The sequence below is a fragment of the Tachypleus tridentatus genome, unplaced genomic scaffold (assembly GCF_004210375.1).
Source record: "Tachypleus tridentatus isolate NWPU-2018 unplaced genomic scaffold, ASM421037v1 Hic_cluster_2, whole genome shotgun sequence".
NCBI classification, from domain to species: Eukaryota; Metazoa; Arthropoda; class Merostomata; order Xiphosura; family Limulidae; genus Tachypleus; species Tachypleus tridentatus.
The window spans coordinates 1,637,620-1,656,150 of record NW_027467782.1 but is presented as its reverse complement, the minus strand read 5'-3'; positions in this window follow the sequence as shown (position 1 = coordinate 1,656,150).

The following is an 18,531-nucleotide window of genomic DNA, read 5'->3' as shown; positions in this document are numbered from 1 at the left end:
GATGGAATGAGTGTCTGATCAAACTATGTGATGATGGAATGAAACTCTGATCAAACTTGATGTGATCAAATTGATGGAATGAATGTGTCTGATCAAACTATGTGATCAAATTGATGGAATGAGTGTCTGATCAAACTATGTGATCAAATTGATGGAATGAGTGTCTGATCAAACTATGTGATCAAATTGATGGAATGAGTGTCTGATCAAACTATGTGATCAAATTGATGGAATGAGTGTCTGATCAAACTATGTGATCAAATTGATGGAATGAGTGTCTGATCAAACTATGTGATCAAATTGATGGAATGAGTGTCTGATCAAACTATGTGATCAAATTGATGGAATGAGTGTCTGATCAAACTATGTGATCAAATTGATGGAATGAGTGTCTGATCAAACTATGTGATCAAATTGATGGAATGAGTGTCTGATCAAACTATGTGATCAAATTGATGGAATGAGTGTCTGATGTATGTGATCAAATTGATGGAATGAGTGTCTGATCAAACTATGTGATCAAATTGATGGAATGAGTGTCTGATCAAACTATGTGATCAAATTGATGGAATGAGTGTCTGATCAAACTATGTGATCAAATTGATGGAATGAGTGTCTGATCAAACTATGTGATCAATTGATGGAATGAGTGTCTGATCAAACTATGTGATCAAATTGATGGAATGAGTGTCTGATCAAACTATGTGATCAAATTGATGGAATGAGTGTCTGATCAAACTATGTGATCAAATTGATGGAAAACTATGTGATCATGTCTGATCAAACTATGTGATCAAATTGATGGAATGAGTGTCTGATCAAACTATGTGATCAAATTGATGGAATGAGTGTCTGATCAAACTATGTGATCAAATTGATGGAATGAGTGTCTGATCAAACTATGTGATCAATTGATGGAATGAGTGTCTGATCAAACTATGTGATCAAATTGATGGAATGAGTGTCTGATCAAACTATGTGATCAAATTGATGGAATGAGTGTCTGATCAAACTATGTGATCAAATTGATGGAATGAGTGTCTGATCAAACTATGTGATCAAATTGATGGAATGAGTGTCTGATCAAACTATGTGATCAAATTGATGGAATGAGTGTCTGATCAAACTATGTGATCAAATTGATGGAATGAGTGTCTGATCAAACTATGTGATCAAATTGATGGAATGAGTGTGATCAAACTATGTGATCTTGATGGAATGAGTGTCTGATCAAACTATGTGATCAAACTATGTGATCAAATTGATGGAATGAGTGTCTGATCAAACTATGTGATCAAATTGATGGAATGAGTGTCTGATCAAACTATGTGATCAAATTGATGGAATGAGTGTCTGATCAAACTATGTGATCAAATTGATGGAATGAGTGTCTGATCAAACTATGTGATCAAATTGATGGAATGAGTGTCTGATCAAACTATGTGATCAATTGATGGAATGAGTGTCTGATCAAACTATGTGATCAAATTGATGGAATGAGTGTCTGATCAAACTATGTGATCAAATTGATGGAATGAGTGTCTGATCAAACTATGTGATCAAATTGATGGAATGAGTGTCTGATCAAACTATGTGATCAAATTGATGGAATGAGTGTCTGATCAAACTATGTGATCTGAAAACTTGATGGAATGGAATGAGTGTCTGATCAAACTATGTGATCAAATTGATGGAATGTGTGTCTGATCAAACTATGTGATCAAATTGATGGAATGAGTGTCTGATCAAACTATGTGATCAAATTGATGGAATGAGTGTCTGATCAAACTATGTGATCAAATTGATGGAATGTGTGTCTGATCAAACTATGTGATCAAATTGATGGAATGAGTGTCTGATCAAACTATGTGATCAAATTGATGGAATGAGTGTCTGATCAAACTATGTGATCAAATTGATGGAATGAGTGTCTGATCAAACTATGTGATCAAATTGATGGAATGAGTGTCTGATCAAACTATGTGATCAAATTGATGGAATGAGTGTCTGATCAAACTATGTGATCAAATTGATGGAATGAGTGTCTGATCAAACTATGTGATCAAATTGATGGAATGAGTGTCTGATCAAACTATGTGATCAAATTGATGGAATGAGTGTCTGATCAAACTATGTGATCAAATTGATGGAATGAGTGTCTGATCAAACTATGTGATCAAATTGATGGAATGAAACTATCTGATCAAACTATGTGATCAAATTGATGGAATGAGTGTCTGATCAAACTATGTGATCAAATTGATGGAATGAGTGTCTGATCAAACTATGTGATCAAATTGATGGAATGAGTGTCTGATCAAACTATGTGATCAAATTGATGGAATGAGTGTCTGATCAAACTATGTGATCAAATTGATGGAATGAGTGTCTGATCAAACTATGTGATCAAATTGATGGAATGATGTGTCTGATCAAACTATGTGATCAAATTGATGGAATGAGTGTCTGATCAAACTATGTGATCAAATTGATGGAATGAGTGTGTCTGATCAAACTATGTGATCAAATTGATGGAATGAGTGTCTGATCAAACTATGTGATCAAATTGATGGAATGAGTGTCTGATCAAACTATGTGATCAAATTGATGGAATGAGTGTCTGATCAAACTATGTGATCAAATTGATGGAATGAGTGTCTGATCAAACTATGTGATCAAATTGATGGAATGAGTGTCTGATCAAACTATGTGATCAAATTGATGGAATGAGTGTCTGATCAAACTATGTGATCAAATTGATGGATCAAACTGATCAAATGATGGAATGTGTGTCAAAAACTATGTGATCAAATTGATGGAATGAGTGTCTGATCAAACTATGTGATCAAATTGATGGAATGAGTGTCTGATCAAACTATGTGATCAAATTGATGGAATGAGTGTCTGATCAAACTATGTGATCAAATTGATGGAATGAGTGTCTGATCAAACTATGTGATCAAATTGATGGAATGAGTGTCTGATCAAACTATGTGATCAAATTGATGGAGTGTCTGATCAAACTATGTGATCAAATTGATGGAATGAGTGTGTCAATCAAACTATGTGATCAAATTGATGGAATGAGTGTCTGATCAAACTATGTGATCAAATTGATGGAATGAGTGTCTGATCAAACTATGTGATCAAATTGATGGAATGTGTGTCAAACTATGTGATCAAACTGATGGAATGATGTCTGATCAAACTGATCAAATTGATGGAATGTCTGATCAAACTATGTGATCAAATTGATGGAATGAGTGTCTGATCAAACTATGTGATCAAATTGATGGAATGAGTGTCTGATCAAACTATGTGATCAAATTGATGGAATGAGTGTCTGATCAAACTATGTGATCAAATTGATGGAATGAGTGTCTGATCAAACTATGTGATCAAATTGATGGAATGAGTGTCTGATCAAACTATGTGATCAAATTGATGGAATGAGTGTCTGATCAAACTATGTGATCAAATTGATGGAATGAGTGTCTGATCAAACTATGTGATCAAATTGATGGAATGAGTGTCTGATCAAACTATGTGATCAAATTGATGGAATGAGTGTCTGATCAAACTATGTGATCAAATTGATGGAATGTGTCTGATCAAACTATGTTGATGGAATGAGTGTCTGATCAAACTATGTGATCAAATTGATGGAATGAGTGTGATCTGATCAAACTATGTGATCAAATTGATGGAATGAGTGTCTGATCAAACTATGTGATCAAATTGATGGAATGAGTGTCTGATCAAACTATGTGATCAAATTGATGGAATGAGTGTCTGATCAAACTATGTGATCAAATTGATGGAATGAGTGTCTGATCAAACTATGTGATCAAATTGATGGAATGAGTGTCTGATCAAACTATGTGATCAAATTGATGGAATGAGTGTCTGATCAAACTATGTGATCAAATTGATGGAATGAGTGTCTGATCAAACTATGTGATCAAATTGATGGAATGAGTGTCTGATCAAATTGATGGAATGTGATCAAACTATGTTGATGGAATGAGTGTCTGATCAAACTATGTGATCAAATTGATGGAATGAGTGTCTGATCAAACTATGTGATCAAATTGATGGAATGATCAAACTGTGATCTTGATGGAATCTGATCAAACTATGTGATCAAATTGATGGAATGAGTGTCTGATCAAACTATGTGATCAAATTGATGGAATGAGTGTCTGATCAAACTATGTGATCAAATTGATGGAATGAGTGTCTGATCAAACTATGTGATCAAATTGATGGAATGAGTGTCTGATCAAACTATGTGATCAAATTGATGGAATGAGTGTCTGATCAAACTATGTGATCAAATTGATGGAATGAGTGTCTGATCAAACTATGTGATCAAATTGATGGAATGTGTGTCTGATCAAACTATGATGATCAAATTGATGGAATGAGTGTCTGATCAAACTATGTGATCAAATTGATGGAATGAGTGTCTGATCAAACTATGTGATCAAATTGATGGAATGAGTGTCTGATCAAACTATGTGATCAAATTGATGGAATGAGTGTCTGATCAAACTATGTGATCAAATTGATGGAATGATGTGTCTGATCAAACTATGTGATCAAATTGATGGAATGAGTGTCTGATCAAACTATGTGATCAAATTGATGGAATGAGTGTCTGATCAAACTATGTGATCAAATTGATGGAATGAGTGTCTGATCAAACTGTGATGTTGATGGAATGAGTGTCTGATCAAACTGTGATCAAATGATGGAATGAGTGTCTGATCAAACTATGTGATCAAATTGATGGAATGAGTGTCTGATCAAACTATGTGATCAAATTGATGGAATGAGTGTCTGATCAAACTATGTGATCAAATTGATGGAATGAGTGTCTGATCAAACTATGTGATCAAATTGATGGAATGAGTCTGATCAAACTATGATCAAATGGAATGATGTGATCAAACTATGTGATCAAATTGAATGAGTGTCTGATCAAACTATGTGATCAAATTGATGGAATGAGTGTCTGATCAAATTATGTGATCAAATTAGTGGAATGAGTGTCTGATCAAACTATGTGATCAAATTGATGGAATGAGTGTCTGATCAAAAAATGTGATCAAATTGTTTGAAATAGTGTCTGATCAATCTATGTGATCAAATTGATGGAATGAGTGTCTGATCAAACTATGTGATCAAATTGATGGAATGAGTGTCTGATCAAACTATGTGATCAAATTGATGGTCTGATCAAACTATGTGATCAAATGATGTGTCTGATCAAACTATGTGATCAAATTGATGGAATGAGTGTCTGATCAAACTATGTGATGAAATTGATGGAATGAGTGTCTGATCAAACTATGTGATCAAATTGATGGAATTGATCAAATGTGATCAAATGATGGAATGTGTCTGATCAAACTATGTGATCAAATTGATGGAATGAGTGTCTGATCAAACTATGTGATCAAATTGATGGAATGAGTGTCTGATCAAACTATGTGATCAAATTGATGGAATGAGTGTCTGATCAAACTATGTGATCAAATTGATGGAATGAGTGTCTGATCAAACTATGTGATCAAATTGATGGAATGATGTGTCTGATCAAACTATGTGATCAAATTGATGGAATGAGTGTCTGATCAAACTATGTGATCAAATTGATGGAATGAGTGTCTGATCAAACTATGTGATCAAATTGATGGAATGAGTGTCTGATCAAACTATGTGATCAAATTGATGGAATGAGTGTCTGATCAAACTATGTGATCAAATTGATGGAATGAGTGTCTGATCAAACTATGTGATCAAATTGATGGAATGAGTGTCTGATCAAACTATGTGATCAAATTGATGGAATGAGTGTCTGATCAAACTATGTGATCAATGATGTCTGATGTGATGAAATGATGGAATGATGTCAAACTATGTGATCTGAAACTATTGATGGATGGAATGAGTGTCTGATCAAACTATGTGATCAAACTATGTGATCAAACTATGTGATCAAATTGATGGAATGTCTGTCTGATCAAACTATGTGATCAAATTGATGGAATGAGTGTCTGATCAAACTATGTGATCAAATTGATGGAATGAGTGTCTGATCAAACTATGTGATCAAATTGATGGAATGAGTGTCTGATCAAACTATGTGATCAAATTGATGGAATGAGTGTCTGATCAAACTATGTGATCTGAAAACTATGTGATCAAATTGATGGAATGAGTGTCTGATCAAACTATGTGATCAAATTGATGGAATGAGTGTCTGATCAAACTATGTGATCAAATTGATGGAATGAGTGTCTGATCAAACTATGTGATCAAATTGATGGAATGAGTGTCTGATCAAACTATGTGATCAAATTGATGGAATGAGTGTCTGATCAAACTATGTGATCAAATTGATGGAATGAGTGTCTGATCAAACTATGTGATCAAATTGATGGAATGAGTGTCTGATCAAACTATGTGATCAAATTGATGGAATGAGTGTCTGATCAAACTATGTTATAAATTGATGGAATGAGTGTCTGATCAGAGTATGTGATCAAATTGATGTTGTGTGTGTATGGTCTAACTATGTGATCAAATTGATTGATGGTGTGAGTGATCAAACTATGTGATCAAATTGATGGAATGAGTGTCTGATCAAACTATGTGATCAAATTGATGGAATGAGTGTCTGATCAAACTATGTGATCAAATTGATGGAATGAGTGTCTGATCAAACTATGTGATCAAATTGATGGAATGAGTGTCTGATCAAACTATGTGATCAAATTGATGGAATGAGTGTCTGATCAAACTATGTGATCAAATTGATGGAATGAGTGTCTGATCAAACTATGTGATCAAATTGATGGAATGAGTGTCTGATCAAACTATGTGATCAAATTGATGGAATGAGTGTCTGATCAAACTATGTGATCAAATTGATGGAATGAGTGTGATCTGATCAAACTATGTGATCAAATTGATGGAATGAGTGTCTGATCAAACTATGTGATCAAATTGATGGAATGAGTGTCTGATCAAACTATGTGATCAAATTGATGGAATGAGTGTCTGATCAAACTATGTGATCAAATAATGGAATGAGTGTCTGATCAAACTATGTGATCCAATTGATGGAATGAGTGTCTGATCAAACTATGTGATCAAATTGATGGAATGAGTGTCTGATCAAACTATGTGATCAAATTGATGGAATGTCTGATCAAACTATGTGATCAAATTGATGGAATGAGTGTCTGATCAAACTATGTGATCAAATTGATGGAATGAGTGTCTGATCAAACTATGTGATCAAATTGATGGAATGAGTGTCTGATCAAACTATGTGATCAAATTGATGGAATGAGTGTCTGATCAAACTATGTGATCAAATTGATGGAATGAGTGTCTGATCAAACTATGTGATCAATTGATGGAATGAGTGTCTGATCAAACTATGTGATCAAATTGATGGAATGAGTGTCTGATCAAACTATGTGATCAAATTGATGGAATGAGTGTCTGATCAAAAAATGTGATCGAATTGTTTGAAATAGTGTCTGATCAATCTATGTGATCAAATTGAGGGAATGAGTGTCTGATCAAACTATGTGATCAAATTGATGGAATGAGTGTCTGATCAAACTATGTGATCAAATTGATGGAATGAGTGTCTGATCAAACTATGTGATCAAATTGATGGAATGAGTGTCTGATCAAACTATGTGATCAAATTGATGGAATGAGTGTCTGATCAAACTATGTGATCAAATTGATGGAATGAGTGTCTGATCAAACTATGTGATCAAATTGATGGAATGAGTGTCTGATCAAACTATGTGATCAAATTGATGGAATGAGTGTCTGATCAAACTATGTGATCAAATTGATGGAATGATCAAACTATGTGATCAAATTGATGTCTGATCAAACTATGTGATCAAATTGATGGAATGAGTGTCTGATCAAACTATGTGATCAAATTGATGGAATGAGTGTCTGATCAAACTATGTGATCAAATTGATGGAATGAGTGTCTGATCAAACTATGTGATCAAATTGATGGAATGAGTGTCTGATCAAACTATGTGATCAAATTGATGGAATGAGTGTCTGATCAAACTATGTGATCAAATTGATGGAATGAGTGTCTGATCAAACTATGTGATCAAATTGATGGAATGAGTGTCTGATCAAACTATGTGATCAAATTGATGGAATGAGTGTCTGATCAAACTATGTGATCAAACTATGTGATCAAATTGATGGAATGAGTGTCTGATCAAACTATGTGATCAAATTGATGGAATGAGTGTCTGATCAAACTATGTGATCAAATTGATGGAATGAGTGTCTGATCAAACTATGTGATCAAATTGATGGAATGAGTGTCTGATGAAACATTGTGATGAAATTGATGGGATAAGTGTCTGATTAAAGTATGTGATGAAATTGATGAATGAGTGTCTGAACAAACTATGTGATCAAATAATGGAATGAGTGTCTGATCAAACTATGTGATCAAATTGATGGAATGAGTGTCTGATCAAACTATGTGATCAAATTGATGGAATGAGTGTCTGATCAAACTATGTGATCAAATTGATGGAATGAGTCTGATCAAACTATGTGATCAAATTGATGTGATGTCTGAAAACTTGATGATGAATGAGTGTCTGATCAAACTATGTGATCAAACTTGATGGATGGAATGAGTGTCTGATCAAACTATGTGATCAAATTGATGGAATGAGTGTCTGATCAAACTATGTGATCAAATTGATGGAATGAGTGTCTGATCAAACTATGTGATCAAATTGATGGAATGAGTGTCTGATCAAACTATGTGATCAAATTGATGGAATGAGTGTGATCTGATCAAATGATGTGATCAAATGGATGGAATGAGTGTCTGATCAAACTATGTGATCAAATGATGGAATGAGTGTCTGATCAAACTATGTGATCAAATTGATGGAATGAGTGTCTGTCTGATCAAACTATGTGATCAAATTGATGGAATGAATGTCTGATCAAACTATGTGATCAAATTGATGGAATGAGTCTGATCAAACTATGTGATCAAATTGATGGAATGAGTGTCTGATCAAACTATGTGATCAAATTGATGGAATGAGTGTCTGATCAAACTATGTGATCAAATTGATGGAATGAGTGTCTGATCAAACTATGTGATCAAATTGATGGAATGAGTGTCTGATCAAACTATGTGATCAAATTGATGGAATGAGTGTCTGATCAAACTATGTGATCAAATTGATGGAATGAGTGTCTGATCAAACTATGTGATCAAATTGATGGAATGAGTGTCTGATCAAACTATGTGATCAAATTGATGGAATGAGTGTCTGATCAAACTATGTGATCAAATTGATGGAATGAGTGTCAAATCAAAATTGATGTGATCAAATTGATGGAATGGAATGTGTCTGATCAAACTATGTGATCAAATTGATGGAATGAGTGTCTGATCAAACTATGTGATCAAATTGATGGAATGAGTGTCTGATCAAACTATGTGATCAAATTGATGGAATGAGTGTCTGATCAAACTATGTGATCAAATTGATGGAATGTGTCTGATCAAACTATGTGATCAAATTGATGGAATGAGTGTCTGATCAAACTATGTGATCAAATTGATGGAATGAGTGTCTGATCAAACTATGTGATCAAATTGATGGAATGAGTGTCTGATCAAACTATGTGATGGAATGATGGAATGTGTCTGATCAAACTATGTGATCAAATTGATGGAATGAGTGTCTGATCAAACTATGTGATCAAATTGATGGAATGAGTGTCTGATCAAACTATGTGATCAAATTGATGGAATGAGTGTCTGATCAAACTATGTGATCAAATTGATGGAATGAGTGTCTGATCAAACTATGTGATCAAATGATGGAATGAGTGTCTGATCAAACTATGTGATCAAATTGATGGAATGAGTGTCTGATCAAACTATGTGATCAAATTGATGGAATGAGTGTCTGATCAAACTATGTGATCAAATTGATGGAATGAGTGTCTGATCAAACTATGTGATCAAATTGATGGAATGAGTGTCTGATCAAACTATGTGATCAAATTGATGGAATGAGTGTCTGATCAAACTATGTGATCAAATTGATGGAATGAGTGTCTGATCAAACTATGTGATCAAATGAGTGATCAAACTATGTGATCAAATTGATGGAATGAGTGTGATCAAACTATGTGATCAAATTGATGGAATGAGTGTCTGATCAAACTATGTGATCAAATTGATGGAATGAGTGTCTGATCAAACTATGTGATCAAATTGATGGAATGAGTGTCTGATCAAACTATGTGATCAAATTGATGGAATGAGTGTCTGATCAAACTATGTGATCAAATTGATGGAATGAGTGTCTGATCAAACTATGTGATCAAATTGATGGAATGAGTGTCTGATCAAACTATGTGATCAAATTGATGGAATGAGTGTCTGATCAAACTATGTGATCAAATTGATGGAATGAGTGTCTGATCAAACTATGTGATCAAATTGATGGAATGAGTGTCTGATCAAACTATGTGATCAAATTGATGGAATGAGTGTCAAACTGATCAAACTATGTGATGTCTGATCAAACTATGTGATCATTGATGGAATCAAACTATGTGATCAAATTGATGGAATGAGTGTCTGATCAAACTATGTGATCAAATTGATGGAATGAGTGTCTGATCAAACTATGTGATCAAATTGATGGAATGAGTGTCTGATCAAACTATGTGATCAAATTGATGGAATGAGTGTCTGATCAAACTATGTGATCAAATTGATGGAATGAGTGTCTGATCAAACTATGTGATGAAATTGATGGAATGAGTGTCTGATCAAACTATGTGATCAAATTGATGGAATGAGTGTCTGATCAAACTATGTGATCAAATTGATGGAATGAGTGTCTGACCAAACTATGTGATCAAATTGATGGAATGAGTGTCTGATCAAACTATGTGATCAAATTGATGGAATGAGTGTCTGATCAAACTGTGTGATCAAACTATGTCAAACTATGTGATCAAATTGATGGAATGAGTGTCTGATCAAACTATGTGATCAAATTGATGGAATGAGTGTCTGATCAAACTATGTGATCAAATTGATGGAATGAGTGTCTGATCAAACTATGTGATCAAATTGATGGAATGAGTGTCTGATCAAACTATGTGATCAAATTGATGGAATGAGTGTCTGATCAAACTATGTGATCAAATTGATGGAATGAGTGTCTGATCAAACTATGTGATCAAATTGATGGAATGAGTGTCTGATCAAACTATGTGATCAAATTGATGGAATGAGTGTCTGATCAAACTATGTGATCAAATTGATGGAATGAGTGTCTGATCAAACTATGTGATCAAATTGATGGAATGAGTGTCTGATCAAACTATGTGATCGAATTGATGGAATGAGTGTCTGATCAAACTATGTGATCAAATTGATGGAATGAGTGTCTGATCAAACTGTGATCAAATTGATGGAATGAGTGTCTGATCAAACTATGTGATCAAATTGATGGAATGAGTGTCTGATCAAACTATGTGATCAAATTGATGGAATGAGTGTCTGATCAAACTATGTGATCAAATTGATGGAATGAGTGTCTGATCAAACTTTGTGATAAAATTGATGGAATGAGTGTCTGATCAAACTTTGTGATCAAATTGAAGAAATGAGTATCTGATCAAAGTATGTGATCAATTTGATGGTTTGTGTGTCTGATCAAACTGTGTGATCAAATTGATGGAATGTGTGTGTGATAAAACTATGTGATCAAATTGATGGAATGAGTGTCTGATCAAACTATGTGATCAAATTGATGGAATGAGTGTCTGATCAAACTATGTGATCGAATTGATAGAATGAGTGTCTGATCAAACTATGTGATCAAATTGATGGAATGAGTGTCTGATCAATGAGTGTCTGATCAATGTGATGATCAAATTGATGGAATGAGTGTCTGATCAAACTATGTGATCGTTGATGGAATGAGTGTCTGATCAAACTATGTGATGGAATGATGTCTGATCAAACTGTCTGATCAAACTATGTGATCAAATTGATGGAATGAGTGTCTGATCAAACTATGTGATCAAATTGATGGAATGAGTGTCTGATCAAACTATGTGATCAAATTGATGGAATGAAATGTCTGATCAAACTATGTGATCAAATTGATGGAATGAGTGTCTGATCAAACTATGTGATCAAATTGATGGAATGAGTGTCTGATCAAACTATGTGATCAAATTGATGGAATGAGTGTCTGATCAAACTATGTGATCAAATTGATGGAATGAGTGTCTGATCAAACTATGTGATCAAATTGATGGAATGAGTGTCTGATCAAACTATGTGATCAAATTGATGGAATGAGTGTCTGATCAAACTATGTGATCAAATTGATGGAATGAGTGTCTGATCAAACTATGTGATCAAATTGATGGAATGAGTGTCTGATCAAACTATGTGATCAAATTGATGGAATGAGTGTCTGATCAAACTATGTGATCAAATTGATGGAATGTGTCTGTGTCTGATCAAACTATGTGATCAAATTGATGGAATGAGTGTCTGATCAAACTATGTGATCAAATTGATGGAATGTGTGATCTGATCAAACTATGTGATGAAATTGATGGAATGAGTGTCTGATCAAACTATGTGATCAAATTGATGGAATGAGTGTCTGATCAAACTATGTGATCAAATTGATGGAATGAGTGTCTGATCAAACTATGTGATCAAATTGATGGAATGAGTGTCTGATCAAACTATGTGATCAAATTGATGGAATGAGTGTCTGATCAAACTATGTGATCAAATTGATGGAATGAGTGTCTGATCAAACTATGTGATCAAATTGATGGAATGAGTGTCTGATCAAACTATGTGATGATGGAATGAGTGTCTGATCAAACTATGTGATGATGGAATGAGTGTCTGATCAAACTATGTGATCAAATTGATGGAATGAGTGTCTGATCAAACTATGTGATCAAATTGATGGAATGTGTCTGTCTGATCAAACTATGTGATCAAACTATTGATGGAATGATGGATGTCTGATCAAACTATGTGATCAAATTGATGGAATGAGTGTCTGATCAAACTATGTGATCAAATTGATGGAATGAGTGTCTGATCAAACTATGTGATCAAATTGATGGAATGAGTGTCTGATCAAACTATGTGATCAAATTGATGGAATGAGTGTCTGATCAAACTATGTGATCAAATTGATGGAATGAATGTCTGATCAAACTATGTGATCAAATTGATGGTGTGTGTGTCTGATCAAACTATGTGATCAAATTGATGGAATGAGTGTCTGATCAAACTATGTGATCAAATTGATGGAATGAGTGTCTGATCAAACTATGTGATCAATTGATGGAATGAGTGTCTGATCAAACTATGTGATCAAATTGATGGAATGAGTGTCTGATCAAACTATGTGATCAAATCAAACTATGTGATCAAATTGATGGAATAAGTGTCTGATCAAACTATGTGATCAAATTGATGGAATGTGTCTGATCAAACTATGTGATCAAATTGATGGAATGTGTGTCTGATCAAACTATGTGATCAAATTGATGGAATGAGTGTCTGATCAAACTATGTGATCGAATTGATGGAATGAGTGTCTGATCAAACTATGTGATCAAATTGATGGAATGAGTGTCTGATCAAACTATGTGATCAAATTGATGGAATGAGTGTCTGATCAAACTATGTGATCAAATTGATGGAATGAGTGTCTGATCAAACTATGTGATCAAATTGATGGAATGAGTGTCTGATCAAACTATGTGATCAAATTGATGGAATGAGTGTCTGATCAAACTATGTGATCAAATTGATGTGAGTGTCTGATCAAACTATGTGATCAAATTGATGGAATGAGTGTCTGATCAAACTATGTGATCAAATTGATGGAATGAGTGTCTGATCAAACTATGTGATCAAATTGATGGAATGAGTGTCTGATCAAACTATGTGATCAAATTGATGGAATGAGTGTCTGATCAAACTATGTGATCAAATTGATGGAATGAGTGTCTGATCAAACTATGTGATGATCTGATCAAACTATGTGATGATGATGGAATGAGTGTCTGATCAAACTATGTGATCAAATTGATGGAATGAGTGTCTGATCAAACTATGTGATCGAATTGATGGAATGAGTGTCTGATCAAACTATGTGATCAAATTGATGGAATGTGTCTGATCAAACTATGTTATCAAATTGATGGAATGTGTGTCTGATCAAACAATGTGATCAAATTGATGAAATGAATGTCTGATGAAACTATGTGATCAAATTGATGGAATGAGTGTCTGATCAAACTATGTGATCAAATTGATGGAATGAGTGTCTGATCAAACTATGTGATCAAATTGATGGAATGAGTGTCTGATCAAACTATGTGATCAAATTGATGGAATGAGTGTCTGATCAAACTATGTGATCAAATTGATGGAATGAGTGTCTGATCAAACTATGTGATCAAATTGATGGAATGAGTGTGTGATGGAATGATCAAACTATGTGATCAAATTGATGGAATATGTGTCTGATCAAACTATGTGATCAAATTGATGGAATGTGTGTCTGATCAAACTATGTGATCAAATTGATGGAATGACTGTCTGATGAAAATATGTGATCAAATTGATGGTGTGTGTGGCTGATCAAACTATGTGATCAAATTGATGGAATGTGTGTGTGATCAAACTATGTGATCAAATTGATGGAATGAGTGTCTGATCAAACTATGTGATCAAATTGATGGAATGAGTGTCTGATCAAACTATGTGATCAAATTGATGGAATTAGTGTCTTATCAAACAATGTGATCAAATTGATGGAATGAGTGTCTGATCAAACTATGTGATCAAATTGATGGAATGAGTGTCTGATCAAACTATGTGATCAAATTGATGGAATGAGTGTCTGATCAAACTATGTGATCAAATTGATGGAATGAGTGTCTGATCAAACTATGTGATCAAATTGATGGAATGAGTGTCTGATCAAACTATGTGATCAAATTGATGGTCAAACTGTGTCTGATCAAACTATGTGATCAAATTGATGGAATGAGTGTCTGATCAAACTATGTGATCAAATTGATGGAATGAGTGTCTGATCAAACTATGTGATCAAATTGATGGAATGAGTGTCTGATCAAACTATGTGATCAAATTGATGGAATGAGTGTCTGATCAAACTATGTTATCAAATTGATGGAATGTGTTACTGATCAAACAATGTGATCAAATTGATAAAATGAATGTCTGATCAAAGTATGTGATCAAATTGATGGAGTGAGTGTCTGATCAAACTATGTGATCAAATTGATGGAATGAGTGTCTGATCAAACTATGTGATGATTGAAATATGTGATGGTGATCAAATTGATGGAGTGTGTGTCAGATCAAACTATGTGATCAAATTGATGGAATGAGTGTCTGATCAAACTATGTGATCGAATTGATGGAATGAGTGTCTGATCAAACTATGTGATCAAATTGATGGAATGAGTGTCTGATCAAAATATGTGATCAAATTGATGGAATGTGTGTGTGATCAAACTATGTGATCAAATTGATGGAATGAGTGTCTGATCAAACTATGTGATCGAATTGATGGAATGAGTGTCTGATCAAACTATGTGATCAAATTGATGGAATGAGTGTCTGATCAAACTATGTGATCAAATTGATGGAATGTGTGTCTGATCAAACTATGTGATCAAATTGATGGAATGAGTGTCTGGGATCAAACAATGTGATCAAATTGATAAAATAAGTGTCTGATCAAACTATGTGATCAAATTGATGGAATGAGTGTCTGATCAAACTATGTGATCAAATTGATGGAATGTGTGTCTGATCAAACTATGTGATCAAATTGATGGAATGAATGTCTGATCAAACTATGTGATCGAAATTGATGGAATGTGTGTCTGATCAAACTATGTGATCAAATTGATGGAATAGTGTCTGATCAAACTATGTGATCAAATTGATGGAATGAGTGTCTGATCAAACTATGTGATCAAATTGATGGAATGAGTGTCTGATCAAACTATGTGATCGAATTGATGGAATGAGTGTCTGATCAAACTATGTGATCGAATTGATGGAATGTGTGTCTGATCAAACTATGTGATCAAATTGATGGAATGAGTGTCTGATCAAACTATGTGATCAAATTGATGGAAGAAGTGTCTGATCAAACTATGTTATCAAATTGATAAAATTAATGTCTGATTAAAGTATGTGATCACATTGATGGTGTGTGTGTCTGATCAAACAATGTCATTAAATTGATAATTCGAGTGTGTGATAAAACTATGTGATCAAATTGATGGAATGTGTGTCTGATCAAACTATGTGATCAAATTCATCAAACTATGAGTGTTTGATCAATATGTGTGATCAAATTGATGGTGTGTGTGTGATTGATCAATCTATGTTTTCAAATTGATGGAATGAGTGTCTGATCAAACAATGTGATAAAATTGATGGAATGAATGTCTGATCAAACTATGTGATCAAATTGATGGAATGAGTGTCTGATCAAACTATGTGATCAAATTGATGGAATGAGTGTCTGATCAAACAATGTGATCGAATTGATGGAATGTGTGTGTGATCAAACTATGTGATCAAATTGATGGAATGTGTGTCTGATCAAACAATGTGATCAAATTGATGGAATGAATGTCTGATCAAACTATGTGATCAAATTGATGGAATGTGTGATCAAACTATGTGATCAAATTGATCAAAACTATGTGATCAAATATGTGATCAAACTATTGATGGAATGAATGTCTGATCAAACTATGTGATGGAATTGATGGAATGAGTGTCTGATCAAACTATGTGATCAAATTGATGGAATAAGTGTCTGATCAAACTATGTGATCAAATTGATGGAATGTGTGTCTGATCAAACAATGTGATCAAATTGATAAAATTAATGTCTGATTAAAGTATGTGATCATATTGATGGTGTGTGTGACTGATCAAACTGTGTCATTAAATTGATAAATCGTGTGTGTGATAAAACTATGTGATCAAATTGATGGAATGAGTGTCTGATCAAACTATGTGATCGAATTGATGGAATGTGTGTCTGATGAAATTGATGGAATGAGTGTTTGATCAAACTATGTGATCAAATTGATGGAATGAGTGTCTGATCAAACTTTGTGATGAAATTGATGGAATGAATGTCTGATCAAACTATGTGATGAAATTGATGGAATGAGTGTCTGATCAAATTATGTGATCAAATTGATGGAATGAGTGTCTGATCAAACTATGTGATCGAATTGATGGAATGAGTGTCTGAGCAAACTATGTTGTCAAATTGATAAAATGAATGTCTGATTAAAGTATGTGATCAAATTGATGGTGTGTGTGTGTGATCAAACTATGTGATCTAATTGATGGAAAGAATGCCTGATGAAACTATGTGATGGTTCAGATGGAGTGTGTGTCACATTAAATTAAGTGATCAAATTAATGGAATGAGTGTCTGATCAAACCATGTGATCAAATTGATGGAATGAGTGTCTGATCAAACAATGTGATCAAATTGATGGTGTGTGTGGCTGATCAAATTATGTGATCAAATTGATGGAATGTGTGTCTGATCAAACTATGTGATCAAATTGATGGAATGAGTGTCTGATGAAACTATGTGATCAAATTGATGAAATAAGTGTTTGATCAAACTATGTGATAAAATTGATGGAATGAGTGTCTGGTAAAACAATGTGATCGATTTGATGAAATGAGTGTCTTATAAACAATGTGATCAAGTTGATGGAGTGTGTGTCTTTTCATCATGATTATAACAGAAAACAAACAAACAATATTTCTAACTTACACAGAAATATGTTCAAAAGAAAACAATTTGAATATACAAATAGAAGAGGAGAAAACGTAACACAAGTGAAAAGTAAAATAAGTTTAAATCTAGAATTTAAATTTTGTAATTATTTGTTTGTTTTTATATCCAGATTACTGATCATGGAATTCTGATTATTCGGAAATGTTTAATAAATACTTCCTAATATCATGTTTTGCTTTATAATTCCTTACTACTAAGTTCAACGATATTTTTGTCAGCATTTTAAAACCATTGTACGTGAATAATAAGAACATTTGTACGTTTTACATTTTCCACGATTATGACCGAGTCTAATTCCATTCTAACGCGGTCTAACGAAGGGCGTCTGTCCGTTACGTTGCTCAAATTAAAACCAGAAAACATTTTCATTTAGATGTATCAATTTACTCTTTTCTTTATCTCTGATCAAACACATTCTATTTTCCCTCAGCCATTATTTTAGAACCCTCGAAGACAGCAGCACTTTTGGACCTAACTATAACAAAATTCTAATTTTATTTCTTGAAGATTTAATTCATGTTCCTAATAAACTTCT